Source organism: Maylandia zebra, linkage group LG3, assembly GCF_041146795.1.
Source record: "Maylandia zebra isolate NMK-2024a linkage group LG3, Mzebra_GT3a, whole genome shotgun sequence".
NCBI classification, from domain to species: domain Eukaryota; kingdom Metazoa; phylum Chordata; class Actinopteri; order Cichliformes; family Cichlidae; genus Maylandia; species Maylandia zebra.
In genome coordinates, this window is record NC_135169.1 from 1336382 (window position 1) to 1360621 (window position 24240).

The 24240-nt window shown below is 40.1% G+C and overlaps 2 long non-coding RNA genes across 6 annotated transcripts in view; both read left to right on the top strand.

The window, feature by feature from the left end:
- Window positions 1–8270, top strand: part of LOC112430732 (uncharacterized) — a 220313-nt gene extending 212043 nt beyond the window's left edge. For 3 of the 5 annotated variants that reach the window (XR_013094797.1, XR_013094796.1, XR_013094798.1), the window contains exons 5-9: window positions 2863–2941; window positions 5828–5919; window positions 6646–6803; window positions 7229–7286; window positions 8210–8270. This is a non-coding gene — a long non-coding RNA (uncharacterized LOC112430732). Of the gene's footprint in view, window positions 1–1828; window positions 2263–2862; window positions 2942–5827; window positions 5920–6645; window positions 6804–7228; window positions 7287–8209 lie in introns of those variants that run through there. The other 2 variants (XR_003022158.2, XR_013094802.1) reach the window with 2 other exon arrangements.
- A 6134-nt stretch (window positions 8271–14404) lies between these two features.
- Window positions 14405–20880, top strand: LOC143414298 (uncharacterized). The gene is made up of 3 exons (XR_013094823.1): window positions 14405–14519; window positions 15130–15165; window positions 20636–20880. It is a non-coding gene; the product is annotated as an uncharacterized LOC143414298 (long non-coding RNA).
- Window positions 20881–24240: the final 3360 nt, after the last annotated feature.

Genomic DNA, 24240 nt, shown 5'->3' on the forward strand with positions numbered 1-24240 from the left:
ACCTTCTTGCTGTGCGGCAACAGTGCTAACCACCGTGCCATGTAAAGGTTTAAATAGTTCATGGCGGGAATATGATGTTTGGGTAGGTTACAATCCAATGGTAGATATAGAGTGTAATAATCAGAAGCTTGGTTACCCCTATCACACTTATTGGAAGGGCCCATGTGATTACTGGTCTACCATAGTGGAGTATTCTGGCATGTGGCGCCCCTACAAGGACGCCACGTAGGGGCAATAAATGAAGAAGCAATTCATGCCTTCAATTTCGATTTAGCACAACAAGACTGGAGTTTGGTGTATGAAGAGTCAGATGCGGACAAGGCTTATGACAATTTCCTAGATATTTTCACTATGTTGTACAATAAACATTGTCCTGTAAACAAACACAAGACAAAGAAAAAATATAAAGTCCTTGGCTCACAAAAGGAATTATTAATGCTTGCAAAAAGAAAAACAATCTGTATAAACAGTTCATCAAAGTAAAAACAAAAGAAGTGGAACAAAGATATAAAGCATATAGAAATAAATTGACTGATATTATAAGAATGAGTAAACAACTTTATTATAGAAGAAGATTATATGAAAAAAACAATATAAAAGGAACTTGGGATGTGTTAAACAACTTAATTAAACAAGGATCTTCTGGAACATCATATCCTGAATGTTTCATTGATGCAAATGGTGAAAATCACAACATGAGTAGCATTGTAGATGGGTTCAATAATTTTTTTTAATAAATGTTGGCCCTGAACTAGCAGCGGACATCCCGTGTCAAAAAAATGAAAATATCAGTAATATAAAATCAAATCTCTTTTCACTGTTCCTCTCAGCTACAAATGAGCAAGAAGTAATAAATATCACATTAAAATGTAAAAGTAAGTGTTCAATGGATTATCATGACATAAATATGTCTGTAGTTAAACAGGTTATTCTGAATATTGCTAGTCCCTTAACATATATCTGTAATTTATCATTTCAGTCCGGTTGTTTTCCAAAAAAAATGAAAATTGCGAAAGTAATACCACTATACAAAAGTAATGACAAACACAGTTTTACCAGTTTTAGGCTGATAATAAATACATGATATCATTTCATTCATTTCAAAGGTTTATTTGCATGACGCACAAACAGAGACAATTGAAAGGTACAAATGTGCATGAAACGAATTCAAACGTGTTGCAGATGTATGTCACCAGTTGATCTGGCTGTAGGCTGTGGCACTTGGCCATAGGTGGCGCTGGTTGACTCGAGTCCATGTTAGTGCACAAAGTAAACTGCTCGCTTTAGTCGTGAAGCAAAAACGCTGAATTCGGAGAAATAAACCGTGCGAGGGGAACGATGACGACGACAAGAGTCTCCCGATCGTTTACTCTTGCTGTCCTGTGAACAACATCGGCGTGGTGTTACTTGTTTGCTGTTTTCGCGATCGCGTCGCGCGTGAGGATATCACCAGATAAACTCGCCACATTTTTAAACATTTTGTTGTTCAACAGCATCACGATCGTGATGCTGTCGACTGACGGAGAGTGTTTGAGATAACCTCACAAGTGTCACAGGTGACACATTTGGCGTTTTTTTGCTGGTTTGTCGGTAGCAGCTCCTGAAACGCAAGACTGCCACACATCTGTTCGACCAACGCCAGTCGATCTAAACGCCAGTAGATCTGGAACACCGGCGCCCCCCGTGTGCGGCAGCCTGTTACAGCAGCTCTGCTCATTCTGAGTTTCTTTCTTTCTTATTTTTTTCTTCTCGTAATTTTTTTTATAACTAACGTATTAGTAATTAGACTCTGCAACCATGTTCTACCATTTTGTGCTAGTTCTGGTCGTTTTTCTTAGTTTATTTCTACTTTTTTCACCCGTGTCTGGGGACCCAGAGCAGGAATCCTTTGTTTACAGTAAGGATCAGCTGTTAGCACTGCGTCCCGCAACGGTACTGTCGGCGGACAGACCCGACATTCCCAGCGAGCTGAGGAGGAAAAGACGGGGGTGTCGTGCTGGGAAGGAGCGCCGTCACCCGTGAAGGAGACGTTATCGACCATCTCTTCCTTCTGTAATTATTGGAAACGTAAGATCTTTGCCCAATAAGATGAATGAGCTCACGTCGCTAACCTGGTCACAGAGGGAGTACCGGTTTTGGCACAACACCGGCAATGTAGCATCATGATGCTAACGGAATCATGGCTAACACCGCTAACTCCGGACACGAGCGTGACACTACTGGGATTCCAGATGCTGCGAGCGGACAGGACGAGAGAGAGCGGTAAGAGGAAAGGAGGGGGACTGACAGTGTTTGTGAATGACAGATGGTGTAACCCCCTTTCACATCACTGTGAAAGAACAACTCTGCAGCAGAGTGGGAGGTGATCTGTGACGACCACGGAGAGGACATTGACAGCCTTACTACATGTATTACTGACTATACAACACGTTCTCACTCCCAACTCGTCAAACGCATGGTCAGGCTCCCTCTGCTGCACTTATGGACGCGCAGGTTACCCCTCTCGCGTCGGGAATTGACGTGAAGGGTCCTCCGATTGAAGAGATTGCCGCGGAAGTGCCTTTTGTTGGTATATTTAGATATTTTCCAAATCACATTGTAGTGACGTATACAGAACACAATAAATTATATAATGTAAACAACTACCTGAAAAACAGGTAGAACAATACTTTTGTATGGTTTATTGCATTTACGGAGGGAGTGATGTATGCTGGGTAATGGCACAGCTAGCTACTGGGTGGCTTTATTCACCCGCTTCGGCTGTTATCAGTCCATACAATGGGCGTTATTAGCACAAATCAGTCCCATAGATATGGGTCATCTCCTGCTAGATTGTTCAGAAGGTTGTTCTCATCCATCCAGATGGAGGATCACTAACAGGAGCGTGGAAGACTCCAGAATCCACTCTGGCTGCAATCCGGTGGATATGCAGTGTGTACAGGTAAGACCGTTTAAACGGACAGCATTTATAGAATGACTATTAAAAGTCAGCGAGTGTCAGTAATGTTAATGTGGTTATCTTAGTAATACACCGAGTGCTAATATAACAGCTTTAAGATGCATTTGTAGATATTATTACGTGTTTTACCGTCTTTATGGTGCTAGCTTAAAGTTACGGTGTAAACGTTAGCTTATATTGGAGGAAAGCTGTTACTGGCTAAACGATGTTAGCACAGAAATATTAGCTTCTGTCATGACCAGTGTTGGGTAAGTTACTTTAAAATAGTAACTTAGTTACATTACTAGTTACTTCTCTCAAAAGTAACTCCATTACTTCAAGTTACTCGTTACTTTCAAAGTAACTAGTTACTAGGGAAAGTAACTTTGGTTTTACTCAGAATTCTCTTGTTAATGTGTTGCTTCCATAACTTTGCCAGTCTTCTAGCTTGCTTACTTGCCACAAGTGCACTGTGCCACCTACCAATAGAAAGGAAAAGATAATGTGCATATTTCCACGAGAGAAATCCCACACCTGGACCGTCATTGACTGCTGCCATGATTCTAGCCTACGTCACAGCGTCATGTGCGCCTTTTACATCCAACACAAAAACTGCAGTCGTGGTGCTTTTGATTGTACTCAGAACTCGGAAATGCTGCCTTCTGAATAGGAAGATGTAGGCAACACCAGACTGCAGATGAGCTGCATACAGGGCTGGACTGGGACAAAAAAATTGTCCCGGGCATTTTGACTAGAGACCGGCCCACCATTATAGGAAAAATCATAAAGCCTTTGAATGAAAATAAACACAGTGATGTACACTGTTTTGATGGTATATATGCATCAATCTATCAATCGTTTGTTGTAAGATTCAGATAATTATTTTTTAAAAGCGAGACATTTGAAACGAGAATAAGAAAGAAAAGTATTTCTTTGTGCCCCCCTCTGCCTGTTAATGCCCTACCTGCCCCCCTGGCAAAACTTTGCTAGATCCGCACCTGCACAGTTACCAGCTGTCAGCTACCTAAAAAAGGATCCTGGGGTTATTTGTCTCTCAGAAACTGTTCATAACTTCCCTTCAACTCATTCATGTCACCTAAAAGGTAAACCTGTTTCTCCATCACCTGTTCAGCTCTGATGATCCAGTAAGGACATCTCCTGATTTCATCCTCATGTTTCCCTCTCACCAGATAACCAAACCATATCATGACCAGCAGGTTTACAGCTGTGGCTCCAGCAAACATCAGCTGATACTAGAAATTAATATTAAATAAATTCTAACAACAGCTGATCAAGCTTAAACTGCTGTTGTTGTTTAGCGCGACATCCGCTGGCTTCCTCTTTCGGCGCAAAGTGAGCGATAAACAAACAAGAGAGCCGATCAGCTGATCATTGATCAGTTTTCATGATTGAAGTAGAAACGGGAGAGGGAGGGGGAGAGAATGAGAGAAGAAGAGGCAGCTGTGCAGCAAAGACACAGAATAACTCCAGCTTTGTGACTTTTTCATTGTAGCTGAATTACGGGACAAACTCTGTTCCTTTTCACCTCAATAAGAAACGCGTAATATTTTCTCTGAATACCAGGCGGGACGGTTGGCAACTCTAATAACTTATAAACAAAATAAAGTTCAACATCATTAACATCATAGCACCCACCCAGCTGTATAGAAACTCCGTCATGCTAGCTAGCACGCAGTACGGAAAAAGTCAGCATAACGAAAATAAACTCCACCTAAACTTGGTTCATATCTGACCCAGAGAGACTGCAGGTCATAACTTCTTACCTGAAGTTCAGTTCACACTTGGACCGGCGGCCGCCTCGGGTCTCTTTTCCTCCCTTTCCCTCATCCACCTGCTGGCCTCCACCACTTGCTAATGTTACTGAATCTGTGGAACCTCCGCGATAGCCACCACACGAAGTAACGAGTAACGACCCTATCTAAATCCCAGTAACGACTAACGCGTTCCTGATTTTGGCATAATAACTAGTTACCGTGCTCGTTACCACAATAATAACGTAGTTACTGTAACGCGTTACTTAATAACGCGTTAGTCCCAACACTGGTCATGACTGATGAAGTTACTAGTTAATAAAGTTTTCAGTAAAGTGTTTAATCGCAGCCACAGACTGACAGCAAATATCTCGATTAGCTTCAGTGCATCTGTAATAAATATGTGCAAGTTTCAGTGCTTCGTTTAAACTGTATGATACTTATACTGAACCAGGGTCAGTGTAAAATACAATCCTAGCTGTGTGAACAAAGCCTGGCTCCTTTAATCCTGCATGACAAACCTCAGGATGCAGGTTATTATTACTCTTTCCTGCTGGCACACCTGTCACACCTGAGAGTCAGCTAGAAACTTACAGTGACGTGGACATCATGCAAAGACTGCCAGACTCTGTAATACTGCAAATGATCAGTGACTCAGGTTAACACTAAACTTTAAGCGGCACCTCTGTGTCTCTGTGTGCTGAACATTTAGGATTGAGTCAGGCTGCATTGACTGTGGGACTTTAATGTGTTAAAAGCAGGTTGAAGACGGCTCAGAAACATTTGAAGATTAAAATTTAGCATTATGGCTGCTGGTGGTTTGTAAAGCCTCTACTCAGCTGTATTTTTGTTACTAATTTATGTTTGTTGTTGTTTAACACAGATTTCAGAAGAGCAAAGATGCTTAATAGTTTAACTAGATTTCATTTGTCAGTGTGGGACTGCTGAGTCACCTGAAGAACTCATTTCATTCATTCTCCACATGATGTTCATTTACAGAAATGTTTCACAGGAACTGATTTCTCCCAAAGGGTGAACTAGTGTGTTTCCATAGATTACCTCTGTATGAATGTACTTCTTAAATGAAGGCAAGTGTTTGTCCTTTTTTGTTCCTCAGGTATAGTACGTGATATCAAGGGCAGGCGGTCAACACTGGGGGTAGACAAGAAGCAGACGTACTTCCAAGAGGGAGCTGCAGTGAGGTCAGAGGTCAGAATCTGAAACAGCTCAGGTTTATATTTTAGAGGTTATAAAAAATCCAAATGTATTATTTAAAGAAACCTTTAAATAATAGTCATAATTATGATTATTACAAGAAATATCAAACATTTAAGTGGATTTTCTGTCACACATATCGTGTTAGCCCTGCAATAAACTGGCAGCCTGTCTTTGTCCTGTATCAGCTGGGATAGGCTTCATCCTCCCGCAACCCTGAATTGGATACATTGTATTCCAATTATGTAATCTGATCATTTACAAACTCAAGCTATCTAATCAAAATGTAAGTAATAATTATAAAATGGGAAAGCAGAAATAAGTGTGACATAAATGTAAATGTGTGAGCTGACATAGAGGACAGCTACATGTAGTCTGAAAAACCTTTGTTGTCAAGTTTGCAGGTCTATCAGCACGAGACATTCTTGCATAGAAGACACGTTAAAGTCTCTAACTCAGTGAAGCATTATTGGTCCCGTCTGTTTGGATAAATATAGTAAGTTGATGTTTGTCCATTTATTGACACATTTTCTTAAGTGCTTATCCAGTTCAGGATCACAGTGGAGCTGCAGCTGGATATGTTCACTAAATAAACCTTACAAAAGTTAACAATAAACCTGCATCCATGTACGTTGTTGTCCACAGGATGAGAAAATCAAACTGGAAGACTGTGGAACATGTTAATAAATGTTTGTGTGTTTATGCCTGTGTCTTTCACAGGAGGCGCTGGAAGGTTTCCCTAATAGTTCCTGGTGAATCAAAGCAGAACCATAAAGGTTGCTGGACTGCATGATGGCCTTACCCCTGAGCCGTCATCCTGTTAAAGGAGGAACCAGTTAGAAACTGTTTTCAAAGTAGCTGAGCAGATTTCATCTCAAGTAAGCGATTAACTGTTTGTTCATCTGTTCTGCCACTTAAAGAGCATTTAAGGACGTCTTTCGAGTGTCCAGTTGAATTAATTCTACTGGCTCTCATGGTCATTTGTTATTATAGACATACTTTTCATGTTCATCCAGCTATTTAGTAAATTCTATCTATTTAGTAATATCCGTCAGCTATAAAATGTAATATAAATATAAAAATATCTAAATATCTCCTGTCCTTTATGTTTTAATGATGTAAGTCTGTTATCGTGTTACATTAGCATTCCTCACATATCAATGAGATGCTGTACAGTACAATCCTACTGACACAGCAGAGGGATAACGATGGCTATTCAACATCGTTACACGACACATTCGAGCTGCATGACGCAGACAAAGTGACTAAATCATCTTTTTGTGGTTTATTGTCTTCAAACCAGCAGACAAAGCTGATGGCAGAAGATGTCAGAGAAGAACTTCAGGCCGTGGACTGAAAAGGTCTTTTTTTCTTGTTATCAAAGACATTTGGAGTGGCAGCTTCTACAACTGGTTGTGCTAAAGTAAAGCTTACAGTCTAAGAAGTCACAGTGTTGATGTTCAGCACAAAGAGAAAAGCTCACTTGTTTGAATTTATTTACAATCATAGTTTTATAAATTCTGACTGTAAACAGCTTTTACAGCTTTGATATTGTTTGACACTCGATATCGGGTTTAATTTAAAGGTTTCTGTGTCCCAATGAGCCATTTACACTGACCAGTGTCAGTTTAACTGTAACACATTCATTATTTAGATTCAACAAAGAAATAACTGAATGTAAAAAATGGCAGCCCTCAGGCAGGTTTATAGAGATATATGCATGCATTATGAAATGTATGTATCCCAGATAATTGTTATTCATCTAGTCATGGCAGACCTACCTTTTCCTCCCAAGTTAACTGCAACCCAAAAGAACTAGTGGGGCTATTTACACACTCACAACCAGTGTGGGGTAAAAAGAGCCACCAAAAAGCTGTCAGCCACAGATGTGCTAGAAGAGTTAGAAACTCTGCTTATGGAGAAACTTTCTAAGCCTAACAGGGGACAGGTACTCCTGCCCAAATAACATGATATAACCCCACATACAGCCCAGCCATAAAGTGAACCAAGTCATTTAGTTAAAGACAGCATGTAACCAGCCTGCATCAACCTGACATTTCTTCCTCCTGAATTAAATGAATGAATGGATGAAAGTTAAATGACTACAAACCTAAAGCCACTAGTTCCCACACTGGAGCTCCCTGACACTGTGTGTTAACCGTATTTAGCTTGTATCAACAGTTGTAACAGGCTAAGCCACCTGAGACACTGCATTGAATTTGTTCCTGTCTTAATGATTTCAGCTGACTGGTTTCAGCTCAGATGTTCTGCTTTTTCCTTTCAGTAGATCAAAGCAGCTCGTGCTGCTTCTGCTTCCAATTTAGAAGAAGAAGAAGAAGAAGAAGGCGAAGGCTTCAGCAAAGTGGCGTTCATGGTCTCAGTGAACAGTCACGGTCACACACTGCATGTGGTTTTAAAAGCAACATGTCTGTTCACCACAACAATGGAGATGTGTAATATTAGTGCAGCTACGGTTTGTTCTTGAACATCAGGGGCCCGTTCTTCGTACGTCGCTTACTACATCCAAGATCAAATGACACATCCAAGACCAAATCATCACGCTAACCGTGAGCTCGCTAATCCGGTTCTCCGAACACACCTGCTGTTGACGATTAGTACAGCTGGATGAAGTAATGTGAGATCACTGGGTGTCGTAAAAGGGGCTACGCATCGATAGTAGAAACATTGATCGGCAACCCTTTGATTGGTCGGCGAAAATGTCGAAGGAGCGCGCTCGGCTCGGTATTTTTCGGCAGCAGAGCAAGAACTCTTGAGTGAGGGATTTCAGGAGTTTCAGAGTTTAATCAGAACGCAAGGGAACACTGCAAAGGCTGCAAAAGCAAGGAGAGAGGGCTGGCAGAAAGTTGCTGACAAATTAAACTCGTAAGTAATTTAATAATAACAATAATAATGGAGTGGATTTATATAGCGCTTTTCAAGGCACCCAAAGCGCTTTACAATGCCACTATTCAGTCACTCTCACATTCACACACTGGTGGAGGCAGCTACAGTTGTAGCCACAGCTGCCCTGGGGCAGACTGACAGAAGCGAGGCTGCCATATTGCGCCATCGGCCCCTCTGGCCAACACCAGTAGGCGGTAGGGTAAATTTATTATATTACACTATATTATCCAATATTATATTACATTATATTATAATATGTTATATTATATCCCCTTTCACATTAGAGCCACAACAGGACCCACTAGAACATGGGAACAAGTAAAAGTGAAATATAAGAATATTCTACAGAATGGTAATATTTATCACTTATATTGCTTTTCGTCTCTAGGAAAGAGACCCTGGAATAATCTGTTTGTTTATAACAGCAACCAAGAAAAGGGCAGAGGAAAAAAAGACAGGTGGTGGTCCTGCACCCCCTCGTCAACAAGTTGGTTAAGTGAATAATACCCTCACGGGAATATCGATATCTCTCAATGAGCACACTGTCGCGCTGAGCTAAAGGATCCTGTCTGTCCCGCAATATACGCTGAATTCTGAAAACTCTCCTTATCAATCTTGCACCTTCCGCAATGGGCTGCTCGCGTAAACGGACAGGACATGGCTGCGACAGGCTTCCCAAATCCACCTTCGCTTTTATAGCCGTGGTCTCTCATCTTGATTACACGAAGTAATTTACTATTACTACTCTGAAATATGAATTACATCTGTAATAATCACATACATGTAATAGAATGTTAATAGTACATTTCCCTTTTTTAGGAAATGACCTGTATGTATCTGTATGAAATCAATAAATGGATCAAGTACTGCATTATCTTTAGTTACATTGATGTTATTTATTTATGGTGAAACAGTGGTGGAATATCGCTGTTGCTTTCGTATAAATGAAGCGGACATACCTGCGTGGCCGCGATCTAATCCTGTTTACATAAAGTAAGCCTGCTCCCGAGCAGGTTTACGCTTACGGCTCTGTTGCTATGACAGCAAGTCCCGGATGAGCTTCGGGGAACCGAACGATCCAGGATCACGCGAAATCGTCAACAATCTAATCCAGCTAACTTACTTAGCGAGGTACGAAGAACAGGCCCCAGTTCTGTTTTCTACTTTGATCACTTAGACCAAAAAAGTGTTGTTTTCAGATTCTTTCTTTTACATCTATAAACCACCTGTTCATTTTTTTTTATTACAATTAGTTTCACATAAATGTTAGTGTTTCCTTTATGATCTTTTGATGCTTACACTACACTGTACATGTCTACATTAGAGACATTTCTGTTACCTGTTTCTGTTGACTCAGAGTTGTGAAATGTTCTTTTATTTGATGCACAATATGAAGCTCATAATTTTCTTACAAATAAAACTAATGACAAACATGAACAGCTGTGGTTATTTCTGAGACATGAGTTTTTGAATGTGTTCATATTTAGACAGTGTGCATCTGTCTGCTGAAACTGTGATGGTGAACCTGAGGTGATGGTCAACAGAAGGCAAATATATATCAATATAAAACAATATTGAAGTAATGTCTTTACCCTCTGCAGCGTGTGGACGCAATCACCTTATTCACTGTAGTAAACGTGCACCGCTAGCTCACGTGACTGACTGTCTCCATGGTTACATCGTATATTATTAGCTATGTAAACAGCTTCCAAAGATGCCGCCATAGCTCTCTGCAGCTGTAACACTTTCACACTTTGCAAATCATTTCACGTGTTTGATAGTTATGAAGACAGAATATGTTTTTAAGGTCATGCTAGGCGGTTGCTATGGTGGTTGCTGTGGACTTGGGTGGACCGCGTCCGATTCCTGTTATTAGCTGTCCGCCGTAGGAAGGCTGCGTTCCACTTACAAGTAGTGACAGTCTGCCGCAACTCGAACTCAAACCCGCTTTGTTCTTTAATTATAGGCCTTTTATAGCCGTTCATGACACGCACATACACACATAAAGCACTTTGCCTCACCATGAGAATGCAACTTTACCTAACCTAACCTTAAAGTGTCTGATATAGGATAAAAAAATGAAGCAACCAGAGATTTAATGATGAAGACTCTGGGTTCTGTAGTTCACGTTTTACAGTCCTGAATGACTCTGCATATAATTTATTGAAGAGGACTTTAGAATGCACTTTACATTTAGACTGTTGCTGTTTCATTTTTTACATTGTTGCAGTGTTATGTCATGAATAAGGTTCACCTGCTGGGGGTTTGATGGATCAGCTGGAGAATACAGTCAAAGACAGACTTCATTCATCATATGCAAGAATCCTTGTTGGATTTTTGTTGTCACTCATGTTTTTGAACCAAATATTGAAAACAATTCTGACAGACTGGATACCTGGTCAGGTCTACATTACCTTGTACTTAAGCATCCCAGGACAGAGCCCTGCCCCACCATGAGCCTGGGTGGATCCGTGGTTATAATATAAAAGGACCAATATTGAATATGAATATTTCGTGAAAATTGAATTATAATACAAATTAGTACTAAGGGTTTCTCTGCGCCCTTATCTACCCCATACTCAAAGAGCTGCGGGCAGAGAGGGTGACAGGCGAGGATGGCACTGAAGAGAAGATGCTCGGTTTCTGGAGTCTCCTGGTCCTGTCAGTATTAGTAGGATGCATCTGCTGTGTCTTCTCGTGGATGCTCACCTACCTTGACTCGTTCCAGCCTGGTATGGATTTCCCAACACTGCGGACAGTGGCCCACAATTGATCTAGGTAGCTCTTTTTTGGAAGTTCAGTTAACGCTAGAAATGTGTTCTGGAGTTTTTACATGCTTTGGAGTTTGTATGTGCTTTGTCTCTAGGGGGCACAGTATATTTTTATATATAAACATATATAAATAAAACCAATTTTTTTTTACATTAGTAATTCCTTTTGTGCATAATTTTATATTGTTGTTAATAATAAATTAGTTAAAGCAACAAAACAACCTGAAGAGCCGGTTGGGAGCCGAAAGAGCCGGCTCTTTTTAGTGAGCCGAGCCAAAAGAGCCGGAAATTCCATCACTAGCCGGGAGTTAGCTGTTCTCACCGGCTCGAGTGACCCTTGAACCCCCGGTTAGCTATCGAGTTGGTGGGTAACAGACAGCCGATGGCCCCGCCCCTCCCTGAGCCTGGTTCTGCTGGATGTTTCTTTCAGTTAAAAGGGAGTTTTTCCTTCCCACTGTCGCCAAAGTGCTTGCTCATAGGGGGTCATATGATTGTTGGGTTTTTGTCTGTATCTATTAAAGTACGATCTACTGTACAACATAAAGTGCCTTGAGGCAACTGTTGTTGTGATTTGGTGCTGTATAAATAAAATTGAATTGAACTGAATTGAACTGAATAGAAACCAGACTGTTCTGTTCTATTAAGGCAGAGGGCTGTACCACTTGGCTTCCTACAGATCATCATGAGGAGATTGTGAACAACAGTGAAATGTGGAAAAGCTGGAAAGTGATCCTGCAGTAACATTGAGGAAGGCTACAGGGGTGTACGAGGTGCTCAACAGATTTGGCTCAATACAGGAGCAAGCTTGCAAAATAATGTACATAATCTGGCAGATAAAGGTTAAGAGAGACAAACCGCCAAGGGGAGACCTGTGTGCTCTTGTGGATTTATCAGATAATGTCTTTTGTACAGTTGACATTGTTTTGTCTGTCTGAAGAATGCATTTCACCATGTATAAGATAAATGATGAGTACAATGATTGCTAATACATTCACTAACTATATTCTGTTGCAGCAAAGTGATGTGGGTGACATGGCCAAAAACTGTCACGTGGTTAACTGAGTTGTGTGTAACCTCTTTTATCAATTAAAGAGTGAGGCGGACATGCAGGAATTGGAGTTGCTTGGACAGGCGAGTGGCAACACTGCCCTCCTTGATGCTCCCCTTGCAAGTGAAACATACACTGGTGTCTGTGTGGTTGCTTTCAGTAACAGTTTCTGTTCATCAGTAGGGTTGACTTAAACCCAACAAGCAGTCTCACGTATTTGTTTAATATGTGCATTGAAGGACATATCCTGGTCAAAAATGACTCCAAGGTTCCTCCAGTGTTACTTTCTCGTCCCTGTCAGTACTCTTGCTGCACCCTTTGGTCAGATAGAAGAAGTGGTATCCAGAAGTTCTACCAGTAGCTGGACTGAAAGGGAGGCACTAATCATGGCAGGGCAGGAAAAAGCTCTGAGCACAAGCTCCACAGAAGCTGGGGTCTATTTCCCTTTTCTCACCTCTGCGGAGGGTCTTTCCTTCAAGCTTCGGTCCTCTACCAGAGGCCTGAGACCTTGAGGGTCATGTGAAGTATCTTAGCTCTTATAGAAATTTCCGATATTGTTCCTGGGAACCCCCTAGCTTGGGAGTCACCACACCTATTGCTCCAATTATCTTGAGTGATTTCCAGTGCACATGCACGAGAAAGGAGGAACCACAAATTACAGAAATGACAAAAATGTTCCAATGAGTTACTTGTATCCATGATGTATTACTGTACGGTCTTTACCGGGTCTTTACCTTACAATATAAAGCGCCTTGAGGTGATTCTTGTTGTGATTTGTATAAATAAAATAATTAAATTGTATTGTCAGTAGTACATAAGTAAAATAAACATAAACAAAAGATAGTGTGATAGCCAGTCTTCATCCACTGAGATTACAGCCGATACAGGTGTAGATCAAACGACAATGCCACGAGTTTTCAACTCATACTGGCGAATTAGCTCTAGCTGCTAATTGTTAGCTTCAAGGTTATTGCTACCAATGAATATATACTAATGACACATAAAGGGGGTTAACGGACAACTTTCCTACATTCTCTGTAACCCCGTTGACTTATCTTTAAACACAGCTCAAGTTATTTACTCTCTTGTATCTGCTTACCTGCAAATGTATAGACATAGTATATTGTTACACCTTTGTACATAGTCTCACACAGCTCTTGTTAGGCACTGCATTATGGTTAGTGGCCGGGCTTGTTTACTACTGTGAGAGCTGCTCATTTCAGGAGATACTCCCTTTTATGTGGTAACGGAGGAATAACTACCCTTCCAGTACTGTCTTATTGGAGACTGGGGCACACATTATTTTACAACAATAAAAAAATAACATATTTGAACAATCAGAACATTTTAAATAAATATTATATTGTAAATAAAATGGGGGATGTGATGTTTTTGTCCATAATGCCTCTCTTGTCCTACAGTATTTATAGTGAAACATCTCCCTCTAGTGGCCACATATAAACATGTGTGAGGATGGTGTTCATGTAAAATGTGAATCATAGTGTTCCAGTCAGTCATCAGTGTGTCTCTGCACAGCTGTAATTAAAATGTGTTCAGAGGGCCTCAGTGTCTGAATGGTTCCAGTTCAGCTCCATAACAGCAGCGTCCCTGGTTTGATTCCTGTGTTTCAGCTCATATCTGCCTCTCTCACTGAGGGGGACGTACACACACACACACACACACACACACACACACACACACACACACACACACACACACACACACACTAACCACTAACTCTATTTGAACCAATAGAAAGCTGGTGCTCAGAGGAAGAGGGCGGGCTTTACTTGGTGTCAGTGACAGAAATGAAAAAAAGCTCAAATGAGTGAGAAGGACGATGAAGGAAACATCTGTGCTGTGTCTGCTCTGTAAGTAGAATCTCTGTGTTTGTTTGAATTCTTGTACTTTGACTGTCTGCTCTCCTGATAACTGATGATGGAGGAGAAGACATGAAAAACAAATCAGGCTGAATTCAAGTTCAAAACACCACGAGGACCAACTGCAGGTCTGAACTGACTCTTTATCTTTGCTCAGGAGTCGAGGAAACACAGCAGGCAGTGAAAAGATCAAATCATTCACTCGTTATATCAACACAGCTGCTCAGTGGACACATGAGTGTACTGTGGTTTCTTTTAGGAGTAGAGGACATGTTGTATTATATGAACAGTGTAGTCAGTGCACATATTTATGATCACAACAATTACATTCAGTGCTGTTTCTGAGATTTAAAAAAATAATAATTAAATTTGAATAGAGGAGCTAGAACAGTATAAACTGTAAGAATATACATATGGGATGTTCTGTTTTACTATTACACACTTCCCCATCTTTTGTTGTCCAAATGTTTTTGAAACATATTCCTGTCATCAAATAGAAAACGAGTAGATATACCAGAGAGAGTTTGTGTGTTTGTCAGCTGTTTGTGTGGAGTTGATTTGAAATGACACTCAAATCAACCTGAGTGTCATTTCTCTTTAGTTCTGATCTCACTGCTGAGCTGCTCAACAAACCAAGGTCAGTAACCTTCTTCTGTCACAGTTTAAACCTGATAAATGTGGTAACACTTTATTACACGACCTGCGAATAAGGCACAAGTACCCAATACTTGCATGCAATTTGTGGACAACAAGGCGCAACTACCCTGCAACAAGAAAAGTGATTATGATAGTTTTAATTTTATAGATAATATATAAGACAGACTTAATAGTGAAACTTCCATTATGCAGAAAATTACTTAAGCAGAACCAGTAATTACTCGGGTTGCTGCAATACTAAAAATTATTTACAGAACAATCTGTATCTCTTTCCCTTTAAAATACATGGAAGTTTGAAAATAGATGAAATTACGTCACTCCATAACACGGCCCACAACCCAGTAAATACTTACAGTACTTGTTTCATTGTTTCTTGCAAAAACCTGATTTGTTGCCCGCAAAATGCACATAAGTACAGGGCACTTGCGCAGTATTCGTGGGCAATACATGTATCGCTACATATTTAAAATACAAAATATGAGTAACTGTATTCCGTTACGGTTCTTGTTTAAAAAGGTAGTAATCAGAATACAGTTACTTATTTTATGCAATAAGAGACTCTAATGCAGGGGTCTCGATCTGGTGACTGTACACTGTGTTCATGTCATTCAACGCCTCTCTCTGTCTCTCGCTAGCAAAGTTGACCCAGACAACAAAGTAAAGCTACTTTTCGGCTACGAGCCAGAGCATTCAGAATACGTTATACTCATTGAGTAATATAACAGAACACATTATAAATAAATTTTGGGGCACATATTCTGTAATCTGTTGTGGAATACATTTTAAAAGTAACCTTCCCAACACTGGGTCATTTTATAAAATGTAGCTAGAAATGCCTGCCAGTCCTGATATTGTTAATCAAAAAATGTATGCATTACACATTACAGATAGTAGTTTGTTATAATACTCAATACATTACCATGTTACCCTGTAAAACAGGGGTGTCAAACTCAAATACACAGTGGGCCAAAATTCAAAACTGGAACAAAGTCACGGGCTAACGTTAATATTTATTGAAAAAAAAAATCTTCCTCCAGATATAAGAATGAATCTTTTCTTATGGACTCAAAGTTTTGCTGGAAAACTGAATATGGAACAAGCAAAGCTTTATACCAAACAATATATACATACATATATGCACCAGAGGTACACTTCAACTGTAAGAGACAGAATGTGAAAAAAAAAATCCATGAATTCACATGGTAGGATTTGTAAAGAATTTATTCGTAAATTAGGGTGGAAAATAAGTATTTGGTCACCTCAAACAAGGAAAATCTCTGGCTCTCACAGACCTGTAACGTCTTCTGTAAGAAGCTTTTCTGTCCCCCACTCGTTACCTGTATTAATGGCACCTGTTTGAACTCATCATCTGTATAAAAGACACCTGTCCACAGCCTCAAACAGTCAGACTCCAAACTCCGCCATGGCCAAGACCAAAGAGCTTTCGAAGGACACCAGGAAAAGTATTGTAGACCTGCACCAGACTGGGAAGAGTGAATCTACAATAGGCAAGCAACTTGGTGTGAATAAATCAACTGTGGGAGCAATCATCAGAAAATGGAAGACATACAAGACCACTGATAATCTCCCTCGATCTGGGGCTCCACGCAAGATCTCATCCCGTGGGGTCACAATGATCATGAGAACGGTGAGCAAAGATCCCAGAACCACATGGGGGGACCTGGTGAATGACCTGCAGAGAGCTGGGACCAAAGTAACAAAGGTCACCATCAGTAACACACTACAACGGCAGGGAATCAAATCCCGCAGTGCCAGACGTGTTCCGCTGCTGAAGCCAGTGCATGTCCAGGCCCGTCTGAAGTTTGCCAGAGAGCACATGGATGATACAGCAGAGGATTGGGAGAATGTCATGTGGTCAGATGAAACCAAAGTAGAACTTTTTGGTATAAACTCAAGAAGAATACTGAGTTGCATCCCAAGAACACCATACCTACTGTGAAGCATGGGGGTGGAAACATCATGCTATGGGGCTGTTTTTCACTGCTCTCGAGAAGATCTGCATGGAGGAATGGGCCAAAATACCAGCTACTGTGTGTGCAAACCTGGTAAAGACCTATAGTAAACGTTTGACCTCTGTTATTGCCAACAAAGGTTATGTTACAAAGTATTGAGTTGTATTTTTGTTATTGACCAAATACTTATTTTCCACCCTGATTTACGAATAAATTCTTTACAAATCCTACCATGTGGATTCATGGATTTTTTTTTTTCACATTCTGTCTCTCACAGTTGAAGTGTACCTCTGGTGCAAATTACTGACCTCTGTCATCATTTTAGGTGGGGGAACTTGCACAATCGGTGGCTGACTAAATACTTTTTTGCCCCACTGTATATTAGCTGTATAATACCAGTAGGCCAGCTCTAATAGTAATTTGGTATGGCTTCGCGGGCCAAATGTAATTAGGCGGCCAGAGTTTGACACCTATGCTGTAAAATGACCTGAAATACACAGCCTCATAATTACCATTTAACAAAGATAAAAGCTAAGGCTACAGCCACACACACCAATACACTTAATGAGGACACATTAAGTGATTTGTATTGGTGATATTTCACTTAGCATTTGTGTACAAATACAACACAAAATAAAGATGGAAACCGGTGCAAAGACACTTTAAAGTGATTACCACAGTGATTCTGTAGAAACATGAACAGGTAGAAATGGAGGCTGCAGCCTGACTACTGATCAGTTTGTTACCTGTTGAAGTTCAGCATCTGGCTGCTGAGCTGGGGTCAGCATTCACTCAGCTTTAACATTACTCTGGATTCCTGGCTATATATCTCCACAGTTTTCAAAAACTACAACTACTCTCTTCCTCCTGCCTATGGACTGAAATTAGTTAACTGTAGCACAAATGTGCCGAAAAAATGTAATTCTTTAAAAATATGGAAAATTAAAAGAACAAAAAACATTCTTTGATTGTTTTTTTCTTTCTCAATTCAATTTTATATTAATCCCATAGAGTCAAAACACAAAGCACATTATACTGTAAGATAAAGACTCTACAATAATACAAAGAAAATCCTTACAATCAACCCCGTTTGAGCAAACATTTGGGAGAGAAATACTCAGGAAGAAACCGCCAGGAGGACACAAGTTAAGGAGGGCTGCCTGTCTGCTGCTTTATGCGTGAAGGCCAGAAGACACCAAACATGCAAGTTATTAAAAAACAACAACTCCACCCTTCTAACAGTATTAAACGGGTGAAATCTACGGAGAACAATTTTTGCATCAGACTATAAACACATAAAGTTTGACATTTTAACGTAGGAGTGAATTCAATTCAGCACAATACAACACTCACTGTTAAGTCAGATTGTTGAATGTTGCCATTGTGCTTCTTAAATTTGTAAAGTTTTAGTTCAAACTACAGGATCAAGACATTCCTTTGTCCCCCTCCCTCTTAAGGTTCTGGGAGGAGGCTGTAGTGTTTTATCACAAGCACATCCCTTGTGAAGATTCTGTTTGATTTTGCTTCCTGATTTTATTATCCTTTTGGTGAGCAGGAGGTCACACACAAACACAAGTTCTTGCACATGCATACACGTGCACACACATAAACACGCATAGGGCCTTGTCTTCACAACCAAGGGGGGTTTTACGGAGGGAGGTGCTGTGATGTGTATTGTAACAGTTTGTCATTAAAAAGGTTGCGAGGACAGCTGCTCTTTAAAGTATTTGGGCTAGAGACAGGTGAGGAGCATAGCTCCACTGCCTGGTTCTGACCAAAGCCTTTCCTCGTTAGCGAGTTAAAGACCAGTTAAAGATGTTCTGTCTTGATTTCGCTCATCATGAGGAATAAGTCTCTTAACTAGCGGGGCCTGTGGAAACATACACTCACCATCAAGGTGCTCAATATGCTTCATAATGAGAGAGAGAACTCTACAAAGATGAAAAGAAAACCACAACAATCAGACAACCCCCTTTGAGCAACCACTTTGGCGACAGTGGAAGTGAAAACCTCCCTTAAAGTGGGAAGAAACCTTCAGCAAAACTAAACTCAGAGAGAGGCAGCCATCTGCCACAACTGGTTAGGGTGAGCTGGGGGAGATAAAACAAAAGAAATGCTGTGGAAGACGGACAGAGATTAATAAATCTAAATATTTAATATCTAAATATTAAATGCATTGGCTAAGGAACGAAGACAGAGGACATGACAGACTTAGACAGGAAATGGGGAATGACAAAGCAACAAGAAAATATAGATCAAGAATAACTAAACTTTGAAGCAAAACCAGCTCAATACATTACAACTAAAAGAAGAAGAAAGTGTACTTTATTGGCCCCCGTGGGGAAAATCCCTCTCTGCATTTAACCCATTCACTCAGTGAAGCAGTGGGCAGCCACTGGGCAGCCACTGGGCGCCCGGGGAGCAGTGTGTAGGGACGGTACCTTGCTCAGGGGTACCTCAGGGTAGCTGTTCAGGGGAATCGAACCCCCGACCTTCCGATCATGGGGCCACCACTCTACCTACTGAGCTATCCCTGCCCTGAAGAAATCACCATAACACACAACAAAACATTGCTGGGTCTAATGACCCAGAACCATGACACTTTGTGCCCTACCTGATTTCCCTTTTTTTGTATGTTTGTCACACTTAATCGTTTTTTCCACACAGGGCCATCTGAGCATGGATTCTTTCCATGGTGGCGTTGGTGTAATTTAATTTATAAACTACATTTGTGTTTTCTTTGTCTAATATTTAAATGTGTTTGATCATCTGAAACATTTACAGTGAGTGTGACAAACATACAAAAACAGGAAATTAGAAAGAGCACGAATGCTTTTTCACACCACTGTAAATTCAGTTGTGGATTTAACAGGGAGCCAGTGAAGAGAAGCTAACATAGGAGAAATATGCTCTCTCTTTGTAATTCCTGTCAGTGCTCTTGCTGCAGCATACAGCTACATTTTAGTTTAATATATTCACTGAAGGACATATCCTGTAAAAAAAACAACACCTTCCTCACAGTGTTACTGGACATCAGAATAATGCCATCCACAGTAAGTATCTGCTTAGATACCACATTTCTAAGATTTTTAGGGCCAATTATTCTAGCTTTCGTTAATTTCATTAAGAAGTGATCAAACAAAGAAGTTTTCAGGCAACACTGTTAATGTTCAGTTTCTACGCCATATTTCTTTTTTCCTGGTGTGCAGAAAACTGAAGAACATTTGTAATGCAAGCAACACCATAACTGTAACTGTAATGTTACTGTTAATGTTAATGTTGTAATGTAACTGTAATGTTACGGAATTTAGTACAGTTCCAATATAATTTATTGTGTTAATGGAAAATGTAATGTAATATGATCTGTTTGGTTTGATGTTTTGAGAATGAAAATTATAAAATAATAAAAGCAATAAACCATTTGGACCTTTTTATCAAGTATAAAACATAATCAATTTTTCATTTTAACCCTCACAGCTCGTCTGACTGTGAGTCCCAGCAGCTCCCAGTTCTTTCAATATGACTTTGTGTCTCTGAGCTGTGAGGAGGACGACAGCTCTGCTGGATGGACTCTGAGGAGAAACACAAGCAAACAAGAGAGGACTCAGTGTGGAGATGGGTGGGGAACACCAGCTGGTTCTTCCTGTAACATCAGATATACTTACCCATCTGACAGTGGAGTTTACTGGTGTGAGTCCAGAGAAGGCACCGTCAGTAACATGGTTCACCTCACAGTCACTGGTAAGTAGATCAAAAATCGCAAAGTGCTTTACAATAAAAAAAAAACTGAGAGCAAAAATATAAAACAGCATACATATAACATCATACAGCCTAAAACTAGTTAAAAGCTAATTTGAATAAATGAGAATTTAGTTGATTCTTAAAAGAATCCACAGCTCTAAAGCAGGGGCGGAGCGTGGGGGTGGCTTACTGGGCTTAAGCCCGGGTTGTTTTGTCAGAAGCCCGGGGTATTTTGGAGTGCAATTTTTTCATAGTTAGATGCCTGGCTGACAACTGTATAAAACAAAAAGTACACACAATATTCGAAGCACATAGTGCACACTGTGGGAATTTACGACTGTGCGTGAATCCCCCCTGATATTGGTATGATCCAAGCTCAGGCACTAAGCGACTGAGCGAGGGGGCGGGGCAGCTGCTGCCCGTCAGTGCGCTGTTGGAGAAACGGAGCCAGCCATACTAAGGAGAGCTTAAGTTTGAGCAGGTACCAAAGCAAATCATTCGTACCGTACAAATAATGTAAATATGACGGTGCATCACGAAAGATTGATATCAAACTGATCACTTGACCAATATTACGTTACTTGCTGTTCAAGTGAATCAACAAATGGCGAAATGAAAAGCCGAACAAATGCTATTTTTTTAGAGATTCTTAGCTTACGTGTGTTTATTTCATATTTTCAGTTCTTACCCTCCCCGACTAAATCGGTTTCAGTTATGTACTGAAATATAAGAATGGACATTAGAGGCTTCTTTCAAAGAAAAACTCAGGTAAATGTTATTTTATATATTATGCTTTGTATGTTGTTCAGTATATTTGTATGCAAAACAAGAGGAATTTCAGTACACAGCAGGATATTCACATTTGTAACCAGATATTTACACTTTAGGGAGAAAACATAAAACATTTTTACTGCACAACATCAATTTAGAGTAAACTTTTGTTTTAGATAAATATTGAAATATCTTTTGAATTAGTTAAATGTCACAATAAAGAGAGACAGAGCTTTCTGTTTTTTATCACTTTCATCAAATTTAGGAGTACATGTACACTAAGTTTATTGTTAATTAATAAGAAAACTCCAGACGATTCCATTCTGAGCTGAAGAAGCTTCTGATAGGTTAGTAGAGTCCATGTGAGTAAACAGGTGGCACAGCTGTGGATGCATATAAGGCAAAACACAGAGCCTGTTTCTGTGACATGGGAAAATCAAGAGATGTCAACCAAAACACCAGGAAAAGAACTGTGGAGCTCCATAAGTGTGGCTCAATTTTGAATACAATTTGGTGCCATTTGCAATTAAGAAATACAGACGATTTCTCTCTTTACTCTTAAAGTTAACAAATATGTTTTTTATATTTATCAATCTAAAAAAATAAACATTTAGTCTGATTTGATGTTACAATTAAAAAAGTGTTTGTGTTTTTATCTGAAGAGTTTGTAAATGTCTGTATATTTGATGATTGTCAGCACAAAGAGAGAGAGAGGAACAGAGAGGGAGATGGAGAATGAGGACAGAACAGAGATGAACAAGAGCAGGTGAGACACACATGTTAGTCAAATGGTTGTTTACCAAAAGTATCACCGTATCATAGGTACTCATGTATCTCATACCTAGTGTTTCTTTTTAGGTTTGTTATTTTTCAAATTCTATATTTATTAAGTTATGCAGGCTTGTTTGCACAACAAGGCTAAATAATTATATAAACCTTTCTCAATCTAAATATTGTACTTTGGTAAAATTAAAAAATAAATGTAGTGCAGGTCTATGATGATTTTTAGTGCTACTATCATCTAGTTCTGATTCTGGTTCTGTCTTGGTTAAGTCCCAAGTAGTCCTGATTTTGAACTGTTGTAGTCCTGTTTTAATTCTGGATCAGTTCTTGGTCTGGTTGAATTGGGGTTTAGTCCTCGTGTCTTTTTGAACAAAACTCAAAACAGAGCCAATTAATCTTTCAGTCATTTCTACCCCCCCCCCCCCCCCCCCCCCCCAAGGGAAAAAAAAATCCCACATGCATACTATCCTTTTGGGCTAAGCCCCGGGTGTTTCAAATGTCTGGCTCCGCCTCTGCTCTAAAGTATTTGTCAACCCTGGTCTTAAAATGAGTTACAGGGACCGTTAATAGCCTTCGACTACAAGAATAGGTGCTGCATTCTAGAAGGTCAGAAATATAAGCTGGGGCTTGACCACACAGGGCTTTAAAAGTAAGGACAAAGATTTTTATATGAATTTTGTGCAGTGTCTTTTTTGTGTTGTTAAAGCCTAGCAGAAGCAACATTTTGTGCTGACTGAAGATGGTCAAGATCTTATTCAAACACATAAATAGCTCTTACAATAATCAAGCTGTGATAAAATAAAAGCATAAAAATTAACCTCTAATTCAGCTTGCGAGACAACCGTTTGACACTTAGACATATTTATTAGTTGAATAAAACAAACAAACACTGTTTCTGATTCATTCACAAGAATGGCTCCCGAGTTCAATTCAATCTATATACCACTAAATCACAACAACAGTTGCTTCAAGGTGCTTTGTATTGTAAGTAGACCGTACAATAATACATACAGATAAAAACCCAACAATCAAACGACCCCCTATGATCAAGCACTTTGGTGACAGTGGGAAGGAAAGACTTTAACAGGAAGGAACCTCCAGGAGAACCAGGCTCAGGTAGGGCCGGCCATCTGCTGCAACCGGTTGGGGTGAGAGAAGGAAGACATGATGAATGACGTACTGTGGAAGAGAGACAGAGGTTAATAACAAGTGTCATTCAATGCAGAAAGGTCTTTTAACACATGTTGAATGAGAAAGGTGCCTGAAAACTCAATGCATCATGGGAATCTCCCAGCAGCTTATGTCTGTTGCAGCATAACTAAGGGAGGTTCCACAGAAGAGGGGCCTGAAAACTGAAGGCTCTGCCTCCCATTCTACTTTTAAATACTCTAAGAACAACAAGTAGGCCTGCAGTGCAAGAGCAAAGTGCTCTAATAGGGTGATATGGTACTACAAGGTCATTAAGATAAGATGGGGCCTGATTATTTAAGACCTTGTATGTGAGAAGGAGAATTTTGAATTCAATTCTGGATTTAACAGGAAGCCAATGAAGGGAAGCCAAAACAGGAGAAATATGCTCTCTCTTTCTAGTCCCTGTCAGTACTCTTGCTAAAGCATTTTGGATCAGCTGAAGGCTTTTCAGGGAGTTTATGGACATCCTGACATTAATGAATTAGAGTAATCCAGCCTGGAAGTAATAAATGCGTGAACTACTTTTTCAGCGCCAGTCTGAGACAGGATATTTCTAACTTTAGAGATGTTGCGCAAATGGAAGAAAGCAGTCTTAC